The sequence below is a fragment of the Panthera tigris genome, chromosome C1 (genome assembly GCF_018350195.1).
Source record: "Panthera tigris isolate Pti1 chromosome C1, P.tigris_Pti1_mat1.1, whole genome shotgun sequence".
NCBI lineage: Eukaryota > Metazoa > Chordata > Mammalia > Carnivora > Felidae > Panthera > Panthera tigris.
This window is the reverse complement of record NC_056667.1, coordinates 69277828-69303911: the sequence shown is the minus strand read 5'-3', so window position 1 is coordinate 69303911 and position 26084 is coordinate 69277828. Positions and strand designations below refer to the sequence as shown.

Below are 26084 nucleotides of genomic sequence, written 5' to 3'. Positions count from 1 at the left end.
TAATTTTCCTTGTAAAGAGAAATATGACTAAATGTCTAGCAGCTGATAAGAACTAATGCTGCCATGGGGAAAGTTGATGGCTGGTATATTTTAGTTTTATTATGAAATTACTTAGACTTAATGGTAATAGGGCTTCAGGTATATATTCAATCATATACACACATTAAAATTTCATATTTTAATATGTAATTAAATCAGTCTTTCATTTGATAAATTCTAAGTTTTTTTTCAAAGTTTTATAAGGAACTTATTTTGTATGACAGAATGAGGGAATCTATCTTTTCTGTGAATATCGTAAGTGAGAAGCAGTTTTAGAACCTTCTGAATTTGTATCTGTAAGTATGAGAGAATTTCCTCCTTTAAGAATGACTCAGTATAAAAGATCTAGCGAGGAATCACTGAGCAGAATACAATGCAGCAGTTACCAACCTCAGGAGAGGACTCTGAATGCTTCAGTCCACTGCATCTTGGTATTGGCATTGCCAAAGAAAACACAACTCAGTCAGACATTGAGTGGGACAAGGCTTTGATCACATAGAGAAGAGAGAGCAAGGTCAGCTTCCATAGTGGTTATTGGTTCCCGTTGGCCAGTAGGTTTCTCTCAGCAGCCCATCCAGGACAACTCACCTAGGCTCACCCCTCTTGTGCTGCAGTGGAAGGACTCCATGTTCTCCACGTGGAGAATAGATATAGCAGTGGGGTTGGTCAGGTCCATATAATGCACATGCGTAAACAGAGCAAAAGGGTACATGCTGAACATGAAATAGCAAAAGATATTCCCACTCAACATGATAAACCTGGCACAGGCTATGTAGGCCCTTATCACTTGGTAAGGAAGTGTTCTAGGCCCAAGGTCCATTCTTATATGCCTGAGTGGGGGGCAAAAGACATGAGACTGCCTTTTCCAACAAGGATGAACACAGATGTTGGTCCGTATTTGGCTGCAAGGATAGTCGTCCTCCTGGTTGGTAAGTTTTGGTTATAATTGTGAGGAAATGGAACCATTTAGAAGAGATGTGTTACTACAACCTCTTAATGGTCAGAGTCATACCTTAACTATGTTGTGTATTCTGATTGACAGGACCATTTTCTCATCCAAAGATCAAGACACTTTCTGTATTCTGGGCTAGATTTATTATCAATTTCTTTTCTATCCGTGGGCACCAGGATGACTTTTGTTGTTCTTGTCTTGAAGGAAGGCTTAGTTATATGTGGCACAGATTGGAAAGGAGGCCCAGATCCATGCCACTCAGAATCAGGGTCAGGAGAAGGATGGATGCTAATACACAGGTAAAAGTTAAGTAGCAGATTATTTAGGGCTTTCTAAAGAGTATTTTATCCAGTTTCCAGTTGAATTCAAGATTTAGGCCACCAAATATTCATGAGAAAAGCAATCTACAGGAAACTATAAGTAGATGATAGACCGTGGGCAGATGCAAAAGAATAAGATTTCATAACCAGAGATTAGAATTTAGTAGTAGAACAGTTACTCCTGGTATTTCTTTTTTTTTTTTTTTTTTACACAATTGGGATTTATTCTGAAAAAAAAAAAAAAAGTCAAAAGCCGAATCACCAAAAAATTAGGGCATTTAAGACCTGAGTAGAACCAGACGTAAAGCTGATCATGTTTCATCAGTGATTTAGAGTCATTTAAATTATCCATTTTGGGGGCCAGGATTGATTGTAGAACTTGAGATAAAGAAATGCAGAGAACATATCAAAAGGGAAAGGTGAATGAACTAGGCATACCAAAATGGTCAAGCAAAATCAGTGTGTGTATGTGTTAATTCTTCCAAAAATTGCCATCCCCACCAAATCTTATTTGGCTTAGTTGAGTTATATAGATAGGTCCCACATTTTTCTTAATCCTAGAAGCCCAACAGGTGCTGAGACTAAGAAAATAGTAGACTGAGGTTAGGAATTCTCCCACAGCATCCTTAATCCTAAATGGTCTGTTCTTGATTTAGAGAGACAGTCATCCATTGCCTAACTCATTGATTAACGAATTCCACGAGCAAACAATTATCTCCACTGAGAGTCCAAATCAGCAGCATCCCCTTTTTTCTCCGAAGTTGGAGTCAAAATCCTAATAAAGGTCTTACCACAGGACATGGGTTGAGTTCTCTGAGTAGGAGACTGAGAAGAATCAAAACTTATAGAAGGGGGTGGGGGGAGCCAGCAGGATCCAGCAGTAGTTGAGTTTTAATCTTGGCCTGATGACAACTTCTACCAATGACCAACCCCACGGAAAAACTGGAGCTAGAGCAACCCATTAATGTTGTTGTGCATTGGATAGACTAAAATGACCTGGCATTTGTATAAACCTCTCATCAGTCCCATGATGGCATGACCTTGAGCAAGGAAGTTCTCTGCAGCTGAAGCCTTCCCTGAAGGTGCTGCCAACTGAAGGAGATCTAGAGACAGCACTACCACGGGTTCCCTTTCTGTTGTAATAATGCTGTGTTGAGTTAAAAAAAAAAGTGCATGTAAGAGTGGGTCTCTGGTTACGTGTAACAATTCATTAAATATATCATTTCCAACTTATAATTAATACATTTTCTCCCTTCATAAAGTAAGGTTTTCTAGGCATCATTCTCTAAGTAGTGGTGGCAAAGTGCCTTGATCATAGAATATATCAGTTTATGGTTATGGACTTGTTTTTTGCAAGGGCGGGGGTGGTTATTTGTTTTTTTAATGCGGGAGCTGTCAGTTGGGAAAACTTATAATCAAGAGAGACTCCGGGAAACTTTAAGTGTTAGAGCAACAATATGCACATTCATAGTGTATAAATGCACAGCAGTGTAGTAAACTTCATGGTTCAAAATCCATTTAAGGTTTTAACAGTTTTAAGGAAAGCAGTTTCAAGACCCACAATAAGAAGGGAGTGTCTCTAATATTGTATATTTCTAGCCTATCTGATAAAGGTTCTACCCCCTAAAAGACCTTTTTTTTAATTTTTTTAATAAGTGAAATATTATATTTCCTTACAACCTAAGATCAGAGCTGACTTAATATTTCCCAAGTAAAACACCATCAAGTGTAAATATTACAAAGGATCTGTGAGTTTTCTTAAGTGGTCTACATGATGTTGTGCAATTTAAATATATACAATTTATGCAAATAAAAGAGAACCATTCACTTTAAATAGACTATTCTGAGCACTCTTGTACTCATGCAGTAGTTGTAGCCAAGGATCCCAGTTGGAGAATAGCTCTGCAGAAACCCTCTTAAGAATAAAAACCTGTTTCCCTGGCCGCTGACATGGAATGTAAGCGTAGAAAAGTAGGTAGGTCCCCTGGAATGAGCTCCTTCACAGAGTTCTCCTGCACCCGTGGGGACCACAGGTGAGTCTACACTGCCTAATCCTACGATCCACATCTGGGAGAACAGACCAAGTTAATTTCACCCAGGACAACTGACTTTTCTCTTTATTAATTCCTTATTTAGCTGAAGTATAAATATTATTAAACATTTGCTTATGAACTGCCAGAGCACCATGCTGTTCAACAGATGAGGTTGGTGTGTTTTAATTGTATACACTCTGAACATGCTTAGTTTATTCCCCCTCTGCATTCCACATTTTCCTAAATTCCAGTTATTGGAAAGATCTTTTTCCTTACAACTCAAGGCACAGATTTTCTTAATTTTTTTCTGTTGGTGGGAGGTGGAGGGTTGGTTTGGGGGCATGTGTGAGAACAGGGGGATTATGGGGGTGGAGTGGGTTATGACACATTTTCATTTGCAGCTGCTACGACTCCCCTGTCTTAATCCAGCCCAGATCTCAGTGGAAACCTAACACCACTCTAGTGACCCTGGAACTGCACCAGTGCCTCACATCACCAAATAAGGTAAGTCATTTGTTATCTGAGCCATAAATATTTACATCCACTAGTGACAAATGTATAAAGAGTGTGGAGTGACTGTGTAATTTCAGCTGCTGTCCTCAAGCCTGTCAATAGTTTCTCTTATCTCCTGAAAGCCCTAATGACCGATGTGTGCTAGTTGAATAAGAATGTGCTCCCCAGCTTGTTACCCTCCTCTGATTGTTCAATATGACCACATTAGTCACCTAGGAAGTTTTTATTTATCTTTTTAAATTTAGGGTCTGTTACATGAAATTGTTCAGACTGGCAGACATTTGGCAGCCTCCTGATCTCCCTCGTTCCTTCATATGCTCCATCCCCACTGATGCCCTAAACCATCTTTTTTTTCACCACCACCTTTTTTTCTTTCTCGCTTTACTAACATAATAGTGACAAAACAATTCCTTTTTTTCCCCCATATTTTTCTTGCATATCGATGACTTGGGAAGTTAAGTCTTAGTTCTGTGTCTAAGCGGTGCTTAGACGCACCCATAATTTTCTAAATCTAACAGGTGACCACACCGCAGAGTGGTTAGGACATGAAAGTGGTTTCAAGCAAGCACAGTGAAAACTCTTTCAAATATTAACTGGCCTGAAACTGAGCATACTAAGGGCAAAGTGAACCTTGTTTTATTCTTCTATTAAGAGCTGGACTAGTAAGAAAAATGGAAAATCAGTAAGATCATGCTGTTGGTCTTCTCAACCAGAGAAGATGCAGAGCTTCTATTTTCATATAATTTTATATAATTACTAGATAAAGAGCTCCAAAGGTTAGACAGGGTGATAAAAAGATATATTCAGTTTGAAAGATGAGAGCTAACAATGTCTAAAAATTTGGAAAATTCAACTTTAAAAGACCGGAGACATGGTTGTTGAAAGGAAGAGTGGACTGGTACTGACTGACTGAATATACGCCTCCATCATAAGCATAACCTTTGAGGAAAATGGCTACAGATTTCCCTTAAAACACTGTGGTGGCTTGATGGCTTAAATTCAAAGGCCAAATGATGGATAGATCAGCTTCTATAGGATTTTTCCTGTAAATAGAATATGGACTTAGTACGAACTTTAGCAGATCCCCAGAAACAGTAGAGTTGATAACTTACAGAATCATACCTGTAAAGAAGACTCAATTCACAATGCTTTGCCCATAATTTTAGTGTAAAAAAAATACTAGTTGAATGAATGAATGAATGCAAAAAGTTGAGAAAAACAAAAAAGAAGGGATCTTAAGAGATAGAGTGATAGATCTTTAAAAATCATTGGAAAACGTGTCAGGAACTTACGTCTTCTCATCGTGTGTGTGTGTGTGTGTGTTGTGTGTTTGCATAGCAGTGACTGATTAGGATAACACCGGTTTTCATGAGTCAGTGACTTATAGAAGGTTAAGCTAGAATGGACTGCAGAGATGGAGTTCACTTAGGGAAATTTACGTCTATAGCCTTAAAAATTATTTGGAATTCAGTTGCCGGAATTAACAGCCATGTGCTCAAGATAATTTTCAGTAACACATTGGAGGCTATTCAGGCTCAGGGGCATAACTTGCCTCTAGGATGCAACTACCTTTTCACACACTGCTCTGCCTTCTACTTTCTAAATATTCAGTGCCCTCAATATTTCCTAGCTGAACAGAGTTCTTCCCTTCCCACCAGGGCTTTATATTCTCCATGCTTTCAAATTATCTTTTACTCCCTGCCCAGCAAAGCTTCCTGAATTACTTCTTTTCAGCTTGATATTCATGTGATTATTAAAATAATTGTCACTATGACTTACAGATTTCATCTCCCCAGGATATTTGCTTTTAAAAAGAGGAGTTTGCTAATCCAAATTAATTTCTAATTGTTCAAATATTTATATGAGAAGAGATGGAAATGTTTTAATTAGAAAGACTTCTGGTGGCTCATGTCTACTCATCCTTCTCTGGGCTGGGCACCTACTCCAACACTTACTCAAGACCTCCACCAACTAGTACAGTATACAGATCAACACTGTTCAGTTTCACGTGGTCATACTCTCCTATGTTCTTTAGCAAGTGTCTTTTTACCACAAAATCCCCAGTGGAAGGAGAATTATAGCCAGACAGATGCAATAAGGCTTAAAGGAGTTATCATTCATTCAGAATAGGAGTTACAATGGGGAAGGGTATCCAGTGTTGGAGATACTGCTCCATGGAAGCAGACCACCTGAGATCGAGATATATGACCTTGGGGCACTCATTTGATTGCTTACTTTTCTTATCTGCAAAATGGGAATAAATGCTGTTGCTCTGTGGATCTAGGAAGAATATATGTGATCACAGCGAGTAAAATAAACATCTTAAATATAAACCATTGTTGTTATCAACCAACAGAGAGTTTAAGAATACTTAAGATATAATCACTACTCTTCAGCCACATCTTCTCCTTTAAAGAATGAGTCATCTGAAAAGAAAGTATGATCAGTATTTCATTGTTTTAATTATTTTCTGTCCTTAAAATAAAATTCAGTCTTGAGGTTTCAAAATAAAGAAGCAAATCACTGTTTTTCTTATTCTTATTCTGTTTCCCAGGCTTTTTTCTTCTTTTTTTAAGTTTAGGAATGAATACTGTGATATAGTATGTATAGTATGTGGGGAGACCTAATAAATTGATTGGAGCACAGAACTCACAAATAATGATCAGAAGCCCTCAAAACTAGCCTTAATGGTAGTCTTTCAACAATAGACTTTGGGAATATTACCGAATCTCACTGAGCCTTGGTGTTCTTATTGTTTAAAAGAAGATAAGTCAGGGGCACCTGGGTGGCTCAGTCAGTTAAGCATCTGACTTTGGCTCAGGTCATGATCTCATGGTTCATGAGTTCAAGCCCCATGTTGGGCTCTGTGCTTACAGCTCAGAGCCTGGAGCCTGTTTCGTATTCTGTGTCTCCCTCTCTCTCTGCCCTACCCCTGCTTGCACTCTGTCTCTGTCTGTCAAAAGTCAATAAACGTTAAAAAAAAATTAAGAATAAAAGGACATAATTCAGCCATTTATTCAAGAAATACCTTACACATATTCTAAGGCATCAGTGATAGAAATATAATTTAAATCTTGCCCTTGCCCCTGAGAGTTGACCTTCCCTACCTACCTCATAACAATTTTTTGAGTATCAAATCAGATGTATAACAATGTGCCTTGGCAACTGTAAACTTGGCTATAAATAGATAAAATAAAGTCTTTTACATGCAGAGAGCTACTTTTAAGAATATTAAATAGAGATTTTTAATCTTTAGTGAACATATAACTAAAGGCATAGGTATTTGCATATTCTAATGGGCTTTCCAGAAGGTCTGTGGAGGTTTTATTTTATTTTTCAAATCAACAAAAGACTTAAATGCCCAAAAAAGGGGAAGGGTGAGATAAACACTTGAATACTTCCTCTTTTTCCTTTCTGTGATCCTATAAAAAGCAAATGTCAGCAACAATAGCTGGACAATATTTGAATAATAATGCTAACTTTTTTAAAATTTTATTTGAATATGCTCTAAACAGAGCCATCTTAAGTGGTCACCTGCAACTTAAATAAATCCAATTTCAGTTAACTTCTTTGGAACTTAGAAATCATGAGCTAGTCATTCATAATGACAAAATCCTCTCTAAAACTTAATTTAAATGATTCATTAGTAAACTAAGTTATATAATAATATATTTTTATAGCCTCAAGTTTAAAATCAAGGACTTGGAATTATATATTAAATCTCAGAGAAAAATTATAGCTAGACAAGTGAGTGAGCTAGACATGTCTTGATGCCTTCTGGTCTGAGTCACATGTTTAATGATGAAAATAGGTTGTGTGTCTGATTGGTTGGCAAGAGTTCTTTGTTGCCCCATTTGGAAGGAGGCTGATTTTTTTCAACCAATATTCTTACTTTCACTATTGCCTTTGAAAGTCCCCCACAGTTCTAGTTACAAGTGTGCGTGGAATATTTCTACTTTGAATTGATTCATTATAGTCTAACGCTTATTTCAGACAAGATTTCTACCTGCTTTAATACAATGGAAATACGTTCTATGTGATTCAAAAAACAAAAATAAAATGAAACAAAACAAAGCAAAAAAAGAACTGTGGATCCGAGTGTCATGAAGAAAACATATTGCAGATCCCGAAACACCTAATCAGGTTGCAGCTAGAAGAGTTCTCAAAAATATCAGTGACACGAGAAATGTCTTTGGGAATATCTTCATTTTATATATATGTGGGGTTTTTTTTTTTTGTTTTTTGGGGTTTTTTTTTTTTGTTTGTTTTTTTGCGAAGTGCTTCATTATTCATATATTATGAACTGTTCTTAGGACTTGGCATAGATCCTCTCCTCCAGGCACTTTGGTCTCCAGTGACCTGTTAAAATGGTCTTAGCACGTTCACAAAGCTTTTCATTGCAGTCCAGCCTGTTTGTAAAAACGATCCATCAGTATCATGTTCAGATGACAGTCTATGTAGAACCTGCCTTTGCTTAACCAGCCTGTCTAATGCTGAGAGCATAGAATTCTATCCAGGAATGACATCTTGAATAAGTTTGGGTTGGGGCATATTGCATTCTTCTTCAAGACTATTTTTTTTCCTTCCCTTCAGACATTTCCTTGCTTTTACAAGTCTATAAAAATAGGAACACATTTTTCTTTCCTTTGAAATTATGTTGGCCCCAGTTTTCTTCTTCTCTGGGGTACAAGATAATTAAATCTGTGTGCAAAGAAGGAAATGTTTACAAAGCCATGATTTTGATGTCATGTGCTGTATTCAGCCCCAATATCTATGACAGCCCATCCAACTTCTGCTTGTTGACATCGGCTGAATTATCTGGGCTGACATTTATGGAGGCTATCATTTATAGGGCTTTATGGTTGTCTTCCAAAATAATATGCAAAGGAGTTCTCTAAAGGTAGTTTCACAATTGTTACCCATAGTCTGACTGATTCCTGTACTTGCAGGAGAAGACATGACTAATTAGACTGAATTAAAAATAGCCCAGAAAACTGTCAGTGACAGATATGCATTACATACACTAGCTCTAGTCCAGATGCTGGAGATACAGCATACTCTCCTCCTTTTAGCAGCCCTTAATTGAGCTTCGAGTTGGTTTTGTGTATTTTTGAAAAGTTTTAATGGTTCCAAAAAGAAAAGAAGAAAGGACTCACTTTTTGTTCTCTTTAACATTGCTACTCCATTAGTAATCTTTTCCTCTCCCAGGGTGGGCTGGCTGACACGCAGCATGTGCCTCTTCCCTAGATGTGATGCTGTTGAAAGGGGTCCCCACCACTTCCTTTCTGCCTTCAGCACTCTTCACTGCATGCCCTAAGTCAGCTTATGTTCTTAATAGTAAAAATGCAAACAGACCCCAAAAGGTATGAGTTCATATGCCAGGGAATTGAAAGGAGGAAGAAATCCAAGAAGAATATAAAAATACTGTTTGCCACACATCTTTGTAGTCTGCAGTAACCCAACCTTTTACTCTAGAGGGTAGAAGGCTGAAAACAGCTTACTTATTTGTCATGCTTAGAAAGAAGTGATACCATACTTGGATCCCTTCTTTGTGGCTTGCCCAAGAGTGTGTTACCATAGCTGCATCTAACTTAATGAACATAGATGCCAAGCCTTGCATTAAATACGTTTAGAATATCACCTTATTGTTAATCCTTTCAACAACCTTGTGAGGAATATACTATTATTATCCTCACTCTACAATAATTGAAAGTGAGGCTTAAAGTGATTAAACATTTTTTTCCCTAAGGTAAGAGAGCTAAAAACATGGAAGAAAGAAGACTCTGGGCCTGTTATGTTTGCCCCCAAAGGTCCATGATCTTAACTGTTTTATTATATTGTATTCTTGGAGTCACAGAGTAGAGGAAAAGTCTATTTTAATACCATTCTTTTATGAATGATGAGAGTAAGGTATGCCATTTTTGTCTTGTTTAGTGGCAGAACTAGAATGCCAGTGTGCAAGTCAACAAACTTGAGTCCACATTTTGGGCAATAAGCTTTCTCATAATAACAACATCTCCTTGAAATAATCCTGTTAAAATACACTATCCAGATTAAACTTAGGTTTTACATCTGTTTACCATTTTAAACCTAATAAGTAATAGGTATTCAACATTGCCCACATATTAAGATGCAGAATTCTGACATTTAAGACTTTAAAAATCATGGCCCCACTTCACCTTGATGCATGTGTCCTAGTGCGTCTCTGCATAAACACTCCTCTCTGTCATATGGCTTTACTCTTATCTCTCTGAAAATTTCATGTGCATATTTCATTGTGTTATTAACTCTGTTTGAAATGTTTCCCCATTTCCTCTTCCCACTCTTACAAGGTATCATTATCATCATGTTCCAAAGGAAGAACCGAGGTTCGGAGAGGTAGAGTAAAAGTCGCTTGCCTTATTTAAATTGTAACTTCCTTAAGAGAAGGCAGCGTGGTGCTGTATGAGATCAGAGGTTTCCGCATAAGAGAGACCTAAAGTTGGTCTCTGCGTTTTGAAAAGCTTGAGTTATGCAAATTTAGTTAATTACCTCCACCTCTCCAAACCACAGTTTCCTCATTTGAAAAATTGGGGTAATAATACCTAGCTCATTGAATCGCAAGACTCAGAAGTGACAATGTTAGAAAAGCACTCAATACATGGTTAGACTCTCAAAAATGTTTCATTCCTTCTATTTTATATTCCATACAAATACCCAAGAAATGTTTGTTGTCAGCCATAAAACTTTGACTCAAGGGTTCATTAACATAGAGAACAGCCTGAGTAAACCACTGTTTCCCCAGCACTTAAAAATGCTGAGTATCCATTTGGGAATATGGATTCAAAATGGAATGAAAGAGCCTGGCAGGAAGATCTCTTTTCACAGTTGCTTCCAGCCTTATTGAGAAAGCAGGCAGACTAAACCATTCCCCAATTTCTTCACAAAGGAATATAAATCTGGAATGTACAATGGTCAGGAAAGAAGAAAAAGAAAGATTAGGGAGATACCTGATGAAAGGGTTAATTTCCACTTGACTTATGACCATGGGAAATCTGGGCTAAGTTATTGGGTTCAGGCCCACATGCTTTTTTAAAGCATCATCCATAGACACAGCTTCCTCAAACACACTATTTCATCAGATGATACTAGGAATTGGATTCAGATTATAGAATTGTTTATATTCAACTACAGTTTTTAACACCCATATAAGATAAAAATTCAAATGGATAGTATTTGACAGAAAGATAGGAGGAAAAATATCTAAATCACATATGAACTCCCATATATTAAAGCTGTGACTGATATATTCCCTTACACCTGCCTCCCAGCCAACAACATTAATAATAGCAATGAACTCTTACAGCCTTCTTACAGTGAGTACCATCATCCCTTTCATAGAAGAAGAAACTGAGATTGAGGGGAGTGCACTGTGTTTCATGGTCTCAGTCAATGGACTAAATTGTGCCAAACACTAGAAAACATGTTTCCTTTCTTTTCTGAATCAAAGCATCATTCTGGTTATGTGATGATTGTGTTTTTAACTGCAACCTTTGCTCCCTAGTCTTGAAAACCACAGAAAAAAGATGAAATTATAACTTTTTATTTTTTGCTCTCTATATGAAACCAATTTAAATCTCTTCTTAAAATCCATATATAAACTTTTTTGTTAAGTAAACTTTCTCTGTGTAGGATACATAGGAATATTCAGAATTCATTTTCTAAAGAATTCTGTCACCAGTAATTTGTAGAAGTGGCTGGATTGCTGAAGTATATTTAGGACATTACTAAAAATTATGTTGTCTTGAAAAAATTAGTTAAGTGGAAAATTGCTCCCTATCCAGCTCCATTTGGTCAGGTCATCAACTGTATAGTTTCTCCACGGCCAAGTTTTCCCCCTGACCCCAAAATCTTATGATGTACATTGAGCTTCAAAGGTGACTGGAAAATTTATTAAGTGAGATCTAAGTCAAGTCTTCCCAAATAGAAGGTGGCTTGTGCATCCATTAGAATAGGCTGTGTTATGCTGTGGTAACAAATAACTGCAAAAACGCAGTGTTCTCAAATGATACATATTCCACTTAGGCTACATGAGCCTTCCTGATCAGCAGGAAGGCTCTGCTTATCACAGTCATTCAAGGGACCTCAGCTCACAGATGCTGCATCTCAACACACATTGCCACAGTCGCTGTGGTAATGGGAAGGGAACATGGCACATGACACACTGGCTCTTGAAGCTTGTGCGTAGGGGAGACACCCTTCACTTCTCATATTTTATCGGCTAAAGTGAGTCTGTGGTATTCCAGGTATTCCACCCTCCCTTGGCTGCTGGTTTGGTGCCATTTGCCTTGCTGTCCCTCTCACAAGGAAAGGTCAAGATACCTACTTCAGAAGAGGCTAAACACCTTTTTGCCAGCCCATAGGTGGCTGGCCTTCAGGTTTTGGCAAGATGATATGCTTATTTTGCCATGCCTAGGATATGAACTTATTTTACAACTTTGACCAAGTCCACTATGACAAAGCAACTTATTTTATGTATTAAGAGAAAAATTTGAAGATAATTTTTTAAATGCTTAGGTAAATGTCAGTCACTTGGGCCTCATAAATTCACCTTTATTCTATCCACGGCACTTAATTTTGACTAGCTTACAAGTAATGGGATAAGCATAAAGACCAGAGTTAGTTTTTACATTGAGGAAAATATGAAAGTACAATCCAGTAATAATTACTTCAGTTTGTAACAAACAATTACTAGAATAATTCTCTAAATTTAAGTAGAGCAAATAATTGTGTTTTTCAATGTAAAAAAAATACCCTGTTAAAACACAGGAACTTGACTGTAAGATAAAATTCAAGGTAGATTAAGAGAGGTATATTGGTCAAATTGTGTGATAACACACACACACGTAGTGGAATATAAATAAAAAGATTTGAAGGTATAAATGTACTTAAAGAAGGATAAGTATAAAGTTAATATTTAATATTTTTAACTTTTTACTACTGTTACTTTAAAAAAGGGAAATAAAACTTATAACCTTTATCTCAGGAAAAATGTGCTTATTTTTGTTCAGACTTCACATTACATTGTCTTCTGGTTCCAAGGCACCCTCATATCAGGAACACAAAATAAGGACCTTTAATTGCTGCATATGAACGCCTAAGGTAACGAAGTGAGAGTTAATGACAAAATAGCTAGGTCCCCATGAGAAGCTTCTATTTCTGTTGTTCCCAACATAATAATATTGAATGTCATGTAATAGTTTTACTCTTACTCTATAACACATGTGATTATGTGACAATAACATACTCTTATGTCTAAGGTAGCCTACCCCTTTTTGGATGCAATCCAAGACAAATTTGTGCTATTCTTATATATATATATATATATATATATATATATATATATATATATATATATGTATATGTATATGTATATGTATACATACACACACACACACACACACACACACACACACATATATTGTGCAGCTTTTAGTAAAGCATTTAAAGATTGATATTTAGATGATGTTTGGCCCAGAAGGAGTTGGAATACTTTGATACTCTTAAAATCATCATCATTACACCACAAGGGAACTATATTCACAAAAGGAAATACATGCAGCAAAGACAAATCTTGTGAGTTTAATATTACCACAAGACTATGGCCCCAAATCATAATATAGAATTTCTGTGAAGTAGACATCCACATGTGTGGACATGATTTTTCCTAGACACGAATCATTCTCAAACTGGATTAAAAGCAAATTCAGCTGTCGGCTCTTTTCTTTTTCTCACTAAAACTATGCTCTAATAATAAAAGGGAAAAAAAAATAAAGGTAGGTATCTCTGATTTAGGTAGGCCTTTGGGAGTGGTAGACATTGAGAGTCCAGAGGGGTACCCTTAGGACTTGCTCACCTCACTGTTCTGACATCCCAAGAGAAGAAATGAACTATGATGTATGTTTATCATGTGTCTCTTTGGTTAACCTTTAGGGTGGAATGGAATTAACCAATTGTGAGGGTAGTGTAGCTGAGCTGTGGATACAGAAGGAATATGCTGTGATTATTCTGCACTTCTTATAATAATTACATCATAAATAGGCATTTATTTATAAGGGCTAGAAAAGAATGGTTATACATTCAAGTGTATGACCAACAGTGCCTTCTACATTACACACACTTAAAAACTTTGCCTTGATTTATTTAAATTAAAAAACAATGTTTAGAGAATAGCTTATTTGCAATTCCAGTTTTCTAGATTCAAGGGTATACCAAATCTTTGCAGAAATTAACCATGTACCCGTTGCCTACTAATTGCCAACCATGAGTTGATCTTTTAATTATTGCCTAAAGCATATGTGTTGAAGTCACATGACAATAAAATATTTTGTCCTTGATGCTTGTAGAGGTCTTAATTTAAGCATACCAAATGCCATCACTTTTCACCACCCCCCCTCCGACATCTACATTTATTAGTCCCAGTGGAGTTATCTTTTGATAAATCCAGTATCTGGGGTGTGTTTCAGGTCTAAATGGTAAGAAATAATTACAAGTGTTAGATATCCAAATCACATCTTCCAATTTAGAAGACCTATTGTTGTAGAGGACCTTGATAAGTTTATTTAACTAACTATTAAGAACTATTTATATGTTAGGGACTGGAATTAGTTACTTAAATATATGGTATTGCCCATACTCAAAACTGCCCTAATAAATACATAAACTTATCAGTATTTTATTTTTATTTTTCAGGAGATGTATCTTATTTTATTTTTTTTAATATATGAAATTTATTGTCAAATTGGTTCCCATACAACACCCAGTGCTCATCCCAAAAGGTGCCCTCCTCAATACCCATCACCCACCCTCCCCTCCCTCCCACCCATCAACCCTCAGTTCTCAGTTTTTAACAGTCTCTTATGCTTTGGCTCTCTCCCACTCTAACCTCTTTTTTTTTTTCCTTCCCCTCCCCCATGGGTTTCTGTTAAGTTTCTAAGAATCCACATAAGAGTGAAAACATATGGTATCTGTCTTTCTCTGTATGGCTTATTTCACTTAGCATCACACTCTCCAGTTCCATCCATGTTGCTACAGAGGGCCATATTTCATTCTTTCTCATTGCCACGTAGTACTCCATTGTGTATATAAACCACAGTGTCTCTATCCATTCATCAGTTGATGGACATTAGGCTCTTTCCATAATTTGGCTATTGGTGAGAGTGCTGCTATAAACATTGGGGTACAAGTGCCCCTATGCATCAGTACTCCTGTATCCCTTGGGTAAATTCCTAGCAATGCTATTGCTGGGTCATAGGGTAGGTCTATTTTTAATTTTTTGAGGAACCTCCACACTGTTTTCCAGAGTGGCTGCACCAATTTGCATTCCCACCAACAGTGCAAGAGGGTTCCCGTTTCTCCACATCCTCTCCAGCATCTGTAGTCTCCCGATTTGTTCATTTTGGCCACTCTGACTGGCGTGAGGTGATATCTGAGTGTGGTTTTGATTTGTATTTCCCTGATGAGGAGCAACGTTGAGCATCTTTTCATGTGCCTGTTGGCCATCTGGATGTCTTCTTTAGAGAAGTGTCTATTCATGTTTTCTGCCCATTTCTTCACTGGGTTATTTGTTTTTCGGGTGTGGAGTTTGGTGAGCTCTTTATAGATTTTGGATACTAGCCCTTTGTCCAATATGTCATTTGCAAATATCTTTTCCCATTCTGTTGGTTGCCTTTTAGTTTTGTTGGTTGTTTCCTTTGCTGTGCAGAAGCTTTTGATCTTCATAAGGTCCCAGTAGTTCATTTTTGCTTTTAATTCCCTTGCCTTTGGGGATGTGTCAAGTAAGAAATTGCTACGGCTGAGGTCAGAGAGGTCTTTTCCTGCTTTCTCCTCTAGGGTTTTGATGGTTTCCTGTCTCACATTCAGGTCCTTTATCCATTTTGAGTTTATTTTTGTGAATGGTGTGAAAAAGTGGTCTAGTTTCAACCTTCTGCATGTTGCTGTCCAGTTCTCCCAGCACCATTTGTTAAAGAGACTGTCTTTTTTCCATTGGATGTTCTTTCCTGCTTTGTCAAAGATTAGTTGGCCATACGTTTGTGGGTCTAGTTCTGAGGTTTCTATTCTATTCCATTGGTCTATGTGTCTGTTTTTGTGCCAATACCATGCTGTCTTGATGGTTACAGCTTTGTAGTAGAGGCTAAAGTCTGGGATTGCGATGCCTCCTGCTTTGGTCTTCTTCTTCAAAATTACTTTGGCTCTTCGGGGCCTTTTGTGGTTCCATATGAATTTTAGGATTGCTTGTTCTAGTTTCAAGAAGAATGCTGGTGCAATTTTGATTGGGATTGCACTGAATGTGTAGATGGCTTTGGGTAGTATTGACATTTTGACAATATTTATTCTTCCAATCCATGAGCAGGGAATGTCTTTCCATTTCTTTATATCTTCTTCAATTTCCTTCATAAGCTTTCTATAGTTTACAGCATACAGATCTTTTACATTTTTGGTTAGATTTATCCCTAGGTATTTTATGCTTCTTGGTGCAATTGTGAATGGGATCAGTTTCTTTATTTGTCTTTCTGTTGCTTCATCATTAGTGTATAAGAATGCAACTGATTTCTGTACATTGATTTTGTATCCTGCGACTTTGCTGAATTCATGTATCAGTTCTAGCAGACTTTTGGTGGAGTCTATCGGATTTTCCATGTATAGTATCATGTCATCTGCAAAAAGTGAAAGCTTGACTTCATATTTGCCAATTTTGATGCCTTTTATTTCCTTTTGTTGTCTGATTGCTGATGCTAGAACTTCCAACACTATGTTAAACAACAGCAGTGAGAGTGGACATCCCTGTCTTGTTCCTGATCCCGGGAAAAAGCTCTCTGTTTTTCCCCGTTGAGGATGATGTTAGCTGTGGGCTTTTCATAAATGCCTTTTATGATGTTTAAGTATGTTCCTTCTATCCCGACTTTCTCCAGGGTTTTTATTAAGAAAGGGTGCTGGATTTTGTCAAATGCCTTTTCTGCATCGATTGACAGGATCATATGGTTCTTATCTTTTCTCTTATTAATGTGATGTATCACGTTGATTGATTTGCGAATGTTGAACCAGCCCTGCATCCCAGGAATGAATCCCACTTGATCATGGTGAATAATTCTTTTTATATGCTGTTGAATTTGATTTGCTAGTATCTTATTGAGAATTTTTGCATCCATATTCATCAGGGATATTGGCCTGTAGTTCTCTTTTTTTACTGGGTCTCTGTCTGGTTTAGGAATCAAAGTAATACTGGCTTCATGGAGTGAGTCTGGAAGTTTTCCTTCCCTTTCTATTTTTTGGAATAGCTTGAGAAGGATAGGTATTATCTCTGCTTTAAACGTCTGGTAGAACTCCCCTGGGAAGCCATCTGGTCCTGGACTCTTATTTTTTGGGAGATTTTTGATAACTGATTCAATTTCTTCGCTGGTTATGGGTCTGTTCAAGCTTTCTGTCTTCCTGTTTGAGTTTTGGAAGTGTGTGGGTGTTTAGGAATTTGTCCATTTCTTCCAGGTTGTCCAGTTTGTTGGCATATAATTTTTCATAGTATTCCCTGATAATTGCTTGTATCTCTGAGGGATTGGTTGTAATAATTCCATTTTCATTCATGATTTTATCTATTTGGGACATCTCCCTTTTCTTTTTGAGAAGCCTGCCTAGAGGTTTATCAATTTTGTTTATTTTTTCAAAAAACCAACTCTTGGTTTCGTTGATCTGCTCTACAGTTTTTTTTTATTCTATATTGTTTATTTCTGCTCTGATCTTTAGGATTTCTCTCATTCTGCTGGGTTTAGGCTGTCTTTGCTGTTCTGCTTCTATTTCCTCTAGGTGTGCTGTTAGATTTTGTATTTGGGATTTTTCTTTAGGTAGGCCTGGATTGCAATGTATTTTCCTCTCAGGACTGCCTTCGCTGCATCCCAAAGCGTTTGGATTGTTGTATTTTCATTTTCGTTTGTTTCCATATATTTTTTAATTTCTTCTCATTTCCTGGTTGACCCATTCATTCTTTAGTAGGGTGTTCTTTAACCTCCATGCTTTTGGAGGTTTTCCAGACTTTTTCCTGTGGTTGATTTCAAGCTTCATAGCATTGTGGTCTGAAAGTATGCATGGTATGATTTCAATTCTTGTATACTTAATGAAGGGCTGTTTTGTGACCCAGTATGTGATCTATCTTGGAGAATGTTCCATGTGCACTCGAGAAGAAAGTATATTCTGTTGCTTTGGGATGTAGAGTTCTAAATATATCTGTCAAGTCCATCTGATCCAATGTATCATTCAGGGCCCTTGTTTCTTTATTGACCGTGTGTCTAGATGATCTATCCATTTCTGTAAGTGGAGTGTTAAAGTCCCCTGCAATTACCACATTCTCATCAATAAGGTTGCTTATGTTTATGAGTAATTGTTTTATATATTTGGGGCTCCCGTATTCGGTGCATAGACATTTATAATTGTTAGCTCTTCCTGATGGATAGACCCTGTAATTATTATATAATGCCCTTCTTCATCTCTTGTTACAGCCTTTAATTTAAAGTCTAGTTTGTCTGATATAAGTATGAACTTATCAGTATTTTAAAGTGAGGATTCTGAAGCTGGAAAAGTAACCAATTCAATGAGTCAAAATGCAAGACAGCAATGAGATTGGAATCTAAATCCAGACCAGCAAAATTACATAATAACTGCAGTCCCCACTTTCTTATCTGTCAAATGGAGATTATGGTGTGTATTCATATGGGTAGCATGAGGATTGTGCTAAATACTATATCTGAACAAACCCAAGGACTAAAATCTTCAACAAGGACCTATAGTCATCTTGCCAGCTAACACCCCTTACAAGTTGGTGATCCTGGGCACTGTAACTTTACATTCTCTGTTGTTGGTGGTTTTTTTCATCTGCAGAATAGGCAAAATAATAGTACTTTTTCCGTAAGTTTTTTTTTTGTAAAGATAAAGTGAGATTAGATATGTCAACTGCCTAGAATTAGATCTAGAATAAGAGTAGTAGGAGCTTAAGTAAATATTTGTTAATAAGTATTTGTAAATGTTAAAATATTTACTATCACTTGATCTAATATTAATAATACTTAATAAGGGATGAGGATGAATTTGCTTAGGGTTTCACAGAGTTCAAAGTCTTATTTAGAAGTTTGGATATTTCTCCTTATTTTTATTTCTTCATTTTGATTTGGGATGGGAAGACTGATTTTTATCTGCGGGCTGTTGCTAAGACATGCTAGCCTTCTTGATGTAATTTCCTATACATCAATCAGTGTATCATTGGATAATGTGCTGAGGAGTATAGTAACAGCATCTCAAGAGACAGTGCACACTCTGAGCACTCACAGGGGATCTCATTTTGTCATGCTCTTTAAAAATAATCTCTACACTTAATTCTCCGCTGCCATCCATTCTATCAGTTTGGGTTGCAAGTGACACTAGGTGACTAAAATTTTTTAAGTTCTGTTTTTTTTATATTCTAATTTCAAAAAACTGATATATATGTGATAAAATGTATTTGTTAGCCTTACTTATTTGAGCCAGCTGGTCCAACATGGTGTTTTTGTGAAGATTTTAAAATACTAAGCTTAATAAATTCTTTAACTATTTTTTTTTTTTGCATTGCATTAAATTACACTTGGAAGTGCTTGCTGATTAGCCACTTCACAGAGACAGTGAAGTTAAAGTTATTAAAATATCTTCAATGCCTTGGAGGAAGTATGTTATTTAGAGAAATAACAAAAACTGAATTGCTTATAATTTTACTCAATGAATGTTGTATCTCCCCCTACCTCCCCTCCCTGAAATGCCTTCATAAGTACAAAGAGTCTGGGTATTCAGGAAGATTTTGTTTCTTATTCTTGTATATTTTTAAAAATGCTAATGGACCACATTTAAATGTAATTTTAAGTTTTCTGAGAATATGTACTTAAGATTAATTTAAAAATATAGCATATAGCATATCTCTGTTCTTTGGCATGTTTAGACATGAGAGATATATACACACCAATGTGTATTATCAATTTTCAAAAAATTAGAACAGAAAAAAACTTAAGCTTTAGATTTCACATAATACAACCTCTCTTTAATGATTCAGAAAGCATTTAAAGACTGAAATGCCATGGTCAATATTATGAACATAATTTATCTCTGGAATGCTTCTTGACTACAGATTTTTAGAGGTGCCAAATGAATAGCATACTCCAGCTAATCAACTATTATATCCTTCCTCTTAAGAATTCTAATTTACAGCAGTGATTCTCAAAGTGTCCCCAGACCTGCAACATCAGTATCATCAGAGAGCTTTGGGCCTTTTCCCCAGACCTACTAAATCAGAAATTCTAGGGATCATACCCAGCAATCTGTTTATCAAGCCCTCTGGGTGATTCAGATACAGCTAAATTTGAGAACCACTGAATGAGAGATTCGCTATGGAGTAAAAGAAACATGTGCTTACGACTTTGATCCTTTGGGTTATTGACATTGGAGAAACAATGTCAGGCATTAGGCAGCCCCTTTAAAGTGTGGGTCTTAAGCAGCAATAAATTTGGAAGGAGAAATTCTGTTTCTAGTAGAGGCAGTAGATAGTTACAAGGTTTGAAGAGCCTCATGAGGAATGTTACCCTAGATTAAAATTTCTATGAACATATAACCACCTAACATTCCCTTCACCTCAACTTGGCCTGAGTTTTAGGGCATCCCAGAAAGGTGGGAGTAATTATAGGCCTTGGTAGTTACAGATTTCACTTGTTGCCTTGGGAGATTCACTTAGATTTCTCCTCTTTCTTTAGCATGAAATAAAGAATGAGGAGCTATCTAAGGTTTTTTTAAAAATTAGAACTGAGGACAACTCAAGTGACTATAAAATAAACTAAATTTCAGGTGTAGGAAAAATAAAAGAACATTAATTGAATGCAGGGTTGCCAGATAAAACAAGATGCTAGGTTAAATTGAAATTTTAGATAGCCCCCAAATGAGTACAAGCATATCCCATGCAATATTTGGAGGCATATTTTTATTAAAAATGCATTTGTTATTCATTTGAAATTTAAATTTAAGATAATAATCCTGTCCTTTTATTTGCTAAATACAGCAACCTTAACGTTGTGCCTCCTATTTCTAATTAATCCTCCCAGTAGTCTTTTGGTAGTGTCATACTTACTGTATTTAGTCAAACTGGATATTTGCTGTTGTGTTGCCAGGCTAATTCACAGTTTTGTTTTGTTTTCTATTACCTGTCAAATATATCAATAATATGCAGGGTTTTAAAATATTTACTTGGTAGAGGAAAACAAAGTGTATATCTAGACAATAATTACATATTTGTGTGTGAATTATCTTCCCCTACAAAACTCTCTTGTATCGTGTGTGATTTTATTTGGTATGAAAACTAAATATGATTCCATTTATCTTCCTAGTTTGTAAGAAAAGAAGTAGCAAACACATTTATTTTTAAAAATCTAACATTATTTCAAATAAATTCTGGAGGTTTAATATTTGCAGTATAGGTGGTGAACAGTTTCTAAAAGTGAGAATCTTACATTTGGATGATAACAAGAACACTTTTCATTTATAAACTATTATAGTAGACAAAACCCTTTTATACAAATTATGTCTTTGATTCTTACCATTTTGATTTGTGAGACTTGGTATAAGAGAATATATTACATGAATTATGTTTACCAGTAAGGAAATCGAGGTGGTGAAATGCTAAGAGATTTTCCTAAGATCATATTCTGGAAAAACTATTCTTTTTTTAAAAATGTATATATTTATTTTGTCATTTTTTTAAGTTTTAATTTTAATTCCAGTCACCCAGTGCTCATCAGGACATGTGCAGTCTTTAATCCCCATCACCTATTTCACCCATCAACCACCCTCTTTCCCTCTGGTAACCATCAGTTTGTTCTCTATAGTTAAGAGTCTCTTTCTTGGTTCCTCTCTCTCTCTCCTTTTTTCCCTCTGCTCATTTGTTTTGTTTATTAAATTCCACATATGAGTGAAGTTATATGGCATTTGTCTTTCTCTAACTTATTTCGCTTAGCATTATACTCTTTAGCTCCACCCATGTTTTTGCAATGGGAAAACGATTCTTAATATATGTGTGATAAAAAGTAATATTGTGTACTTCTCCTGAGATTAGCATTTCTGCATGCTTACTTACATCATTGACTTCTCTTAGACACCCAGTGTGAAAAAGAAGAAAATTATACTTTGCCCCCTTACAAATAAATAACTGTAGGCTCAGAAAAATAACTTGCCCAAGATTATAAGATCATCCCATAATAAATGAGGTAGCAGTGACATAAGTATAGTGCTCTATCAACCATGCAAAAGTAGAACCCTTTTGAAGCATAAATAATGAATCCTTTATCAATTTTCTGAAGTTCAGGAGTTGTTTTATTTTTAGAAACTATAAACCAAGATTGTCTTAAATGTTTTTTTCCTTCTGTAGTGAACTATCACAATTCATTTAAAGCTTAGGAGGAAATAAAATATACCATAGGACCCTGATTAATAAGAAATTCTCTCTGTGACAGCATGGAGTCAGATGACAAAAGTCTAAAATTGGTCTTTAAATAAAGATCCACAAATTCATAAGACCAGAATTAAAGTATTACCAAAAATCCATTTAAGTTCTTGCTTCTGCTTAAGATGTAGGACGCTAAAAAGAACATTGCCGCCACCTTTACAACAAGAAAGAGCTAGACAATCTATAAAATCATAAGTTTTTATAGACCCATTAGACAGTTTAAGATGTAGGACAACCAACTAGCCTGAAATCTAAAAAAAGACAGACTCCTCCAAGGAGATAGGACGTGGGGATTGGCTTGTCTGGAGTAAGTAAATAGCCTAGGAGGAGGATGGAACCATCGTAAAAGGAGGTCATGATTTCGTGTAAAATATTTAACTAATTGTTAATGTCAGAGTATGAGCTAGCATGAAAGTATAGAACTCCTTGCAGTTGTAGACACAAGAAGAATTGGCAACCAGTCATAGACCCTTCTCCATAGACCTAACCATATACTCACAAGAAAGGATGGGGGCTGGGTGGATAACAGAGACAGCTTCCTTTGGTGGTGATGGCCTTGGAAAAGGGAGCAGTGTGCAGGAGAGGAATGATGCCAAGACTGGATAATTTTCTCCTATTTCCCCTATGCAGCAAAAGTTTTACATCATTGAAGGAAGGGCAAGAAGCTCTCTTTGGGTCTATACAGGTGAAAAAGCATTGAGTCCAGGGGAAGAGAACAGCAAAAAAGCCCTCTAAAATGGTGGAAAGGCAGGCAATAAACTAGGGACCAGACCTGTTAGAGATGGTCTCACCAGAGGGAAAATAGCAGTAGAAAACTCTCTTCTATCCAAGACCTGTTAAAGATACAAGGCAGAGTCTGACTGCCATGGGGAGGAAGGACAGTATCACTAAGAGAGCCTCACCCCAAGGATATAAAGACACAGGGCTGGACTAAGACAGAATCAGAATCGGAACAGCAGAGTAAACCCCCTGAAAATCCCCGCTAGGCTAGCAAGCATGAGAAAACAAGTAAATGTAGTCTACTGCTACAGGAGATGGAATAACTTGGAGCTCTCTTCGAGATACATACCATATGAGAAAGTCTAATGTTGATCATAGAACAGAAACATTGAGTAAAATGTTCTGGCAATCCAAACTCCAAACCAAATACAAGTAACACAAAAGGGATTTGATGCCTGCAGTATGCTGAAGCTAATCATAGGAACAATGACAACAAAAACAGCAACAATAAAATCTAGCTCATTTCCTAGATTAACCAGATTAACTCAGTCTGCCCACAATAAAGACTAAGCAAAAGAAAATGTGTGTTCATTTTCTTAGCCTCAGCTATCCTGTGTGATGTGTTTAGTTTTATAAAAAAATTACATGTCATGTGAAAACAAAAAGCACTGTTAAAAGACAATGCATCAACCCGGTCAGACTCAGATAATAGCCCAGATTTTGGAATTATCAAACAATTTAAATATATGTACAAACAACCTCAAAAAGATAGTCCAGAGCAAAGGACAGTCATCTCTCTGCTTGCAAGACATGTAAAAAAATGGACACCAGAGAATTGCCAACAATATACATTACCCATTTCTATACTTTCTTGGATTCTAGAGAGACTTTTCTTGAGTGTGCCATTCTGTTGGCCACTGACCATTCTGCCTGACAGAAGCTAAGAAGACCAACTCCATTCAACTTGTATCATATAGCAATTAAGGTTGTTACATATAGGACTCTGAGCAGAAGTGTGAGTCTAACTAGTATTATTAGACTTAGGGACGTCCCCAGCCTCCTGGAATGAACCAGCTGGTTTTTCTTAGAAAGCCAGATGGCTTTATCCTAAAGTTTCTATATTAACTTGCCCCCTTGGCCTGAAGCATTAATTCAGGTACAGCAGGGTGTATTAGTGGTTACACTAACTCCATATTGGTCCACAAGGAGAAAATCTAAAGCAATTCTGTATCCATACAAACCCTAAACAATAAGTTGAGACTGAACTAAATGCTTTTCAGGATTGAGGTAATGTCTTTGATTACTTCCTTCAATTAAGGGACAATTTCCTTCCCACCTTTTCTAACCAGATGACATCATCATAGAGTTAAATACCTAATTGATTGTCATAAATTAAGAGTTATATATCCTTCTCGGAAGTCCTCCTAAGTAACCAAGGATAGTCTCAGTTTGGGGAGATCTTTGCAATCTGCTATATGTGCAATCTGCTGGCTTTGTTTCCTTAAACATTTCAAGGTCTCTTATAACCATCCTTGAGGTATAAGTCATAATGTCTTGGGGAAGGATGCCTGCCTTCCATACCAGAAGTAGAGTCCCTGTGATAAAATGATGTTCACAATTATTGGGCACCCCAAGTGGGACTTTCCTCAGTAGGAAGACACAATTTGACATTGCTTCCTAGTTATCCTCCTGACTGGCTGGCTCGAAACCTTAGAATTCCCAGATCAACTGAAAAAATTGAAGCTTAGTCCTTTTATTTATTTGTTTGTTTATTTGTTTATTTAATTAATTTATTTTTATTTATTTTCTGGAGGGCCTATCTGAGGGCAATAAGTCTAACTGTTCATGTTTATCTGCAGGACCAGCCAGTTGGCATTTATCCACTCAGCAAAATTACTGAGTGATGGCAATAATAATGAAGATGAGAAAGATACCAGGAATTTTGATAAATGTTTTGTGTTGGAAATGTAAGGACTGGAGCCAATTCCTAGGGTTTCCATTACTTAGTAAGGTTAAGGGAGCTGGTGGTTACATTGCGTCAGAGCCATGTGGCAGGGAATGGCAGACCCAGCAGTCATTTACGTTTAAGGTGCTTGCGGAAGCCTCATCAGGGCCTTTTCCTTCATGAGTTAATCTTCAAAGGTGATTTTGAAAGACAGAAGTCATTAATATCATTCCCTCCCCTCTACTTCCTGGGGTCTGAGTTGTTCTGTCTACAGATATCAAGGCTTTCCTTTCCATGTTTCACCCCAAAATTTGTTCCTTTTCTGACAGTCAAAAATTGGTCTGTTTTTGCATTCAGCCTCTGTTTCACCCAGACTTTTTTTTTTTTTTTTTTTTCCCCAGAAGGAACAAGTATAAGCAGGATTGGACATTTTTATAAAACTGACAAAAAATATATCATGTCCCCCATTTTTTGGATATATGGGCTGCTATAGGGTCGTTTGAAGAGAAATGTCATTAACAGTATGGCCATTATCTATGGATAATGATATAAGATCATGCCAATCCATAAGAGAATCTAAGTACCTGAATCCAAATTATTTGAATTATCTACACCTTCTTTTGGCCAGGTTGACACTCAGAAAGTATAGCAAATAGGCTTGTATGTCAGGGAAAAGAAGGAAGAATCATGCCCAGGAATGGTTAGGACAAATATCAAATTTTCAAAATAAATCTTTGTTTTCACATCCTGATTATTACTCAGGAAGTGACTAGGGGGATGATCTTTTCCTGGAGACAGCCACATTCTATGACTAAACAACTTTCCAAAGGAAGAGGTAAGGAAAGTTGAGTTAGAAATATTTCTAAGTTAATTTTTGAGGAGGCTCTGTCAGTGCTCAAACTTGCCAGGTACCTGAGAATGATGCAGAACATGCAAATCCATCCGCTTTGCTGTGTGGATCATCCAACTGCAACCGATTCAGAAGCCACAGGTTAGGATCAGGGACCACAGTAGTGTGGCCAGAGTT

The 26084-nt window shown here is 36.7% G+C and overlaps 1 long non-coding RNA gene across 2 annotated transcripts in view; it reads left to right on the top strand.

Annotated features, from left to right (window-relative positions):
* LOC122241144 overlaps positions 1 to 26084 on the top strand; it is a 100143-nt gene that overhangs the window by 33257 nt on the left and 40802 nt on the right. Inside the window, exon 2 of one of the 2 annotated variants that reach the window (XR_006221131.1) lies at positions 3774 to 3848. This is a non-coding gene — a long non-coding RNA (uncharacterized LOC122241144). Of the gene's footprint in view, positions 1 to 3745; positions 3849 to 26084 lie in introns of both variants that reach the window. The other variant, XR_006221130.1, reaches the window with a different exon arrangement.